Consider the following 394-nt stretch of genomic DNA (forward strand, 5'->3'; position numbering starts at 1 on the left):
CCTTACATAAAAGCGGTAGCAGGTCTTCAGTGGAGAACTAGTATACTGAGGCTAAGCTTTCTGCAATTCCTAAATTATTTGAAACAATTATAACAAATCGGTTGACGCATTCTATCACTTCAAGCATTTCATACAGTCAACATGGATTTTGCAAGGGCAAATCAACTTCTACAAATTTACTTGAATTAACATCCTATATCTCAAAAGCATTTAGTGAGAGCAAAACTGTTGATGTTATATATACTGATTTCAGTAAAGCATTTGACAAAGTGTGCCACTCGTTGCTCATCTATAAACTTGATCTTCTTGGTCTTCCACCTAATTTTCTACGTTGATGATAGATCACAAGGGTATTGTTTAAAAATACTATCTCTGACGTCATTGATGTTACTTC

The sequence above is a fragment of the Rhagoletis zephyria genome, unplaced genomic scaffold (assembly GCF_001687245.7).
Source record: "Rhagoletis zephyria isolate East Lansing unplaced genomic scaffold, Rhagoletis_zephyria_1.1 Rzeph_scaffold_46122, whole genome shotgun sequence".
Lineage (NCBI taxonomy): Eukaryota > Metazoa > Arthropoda > Insecta > Diptera > Tephritidae > Rhagoletis > Rhagoletis zephyria.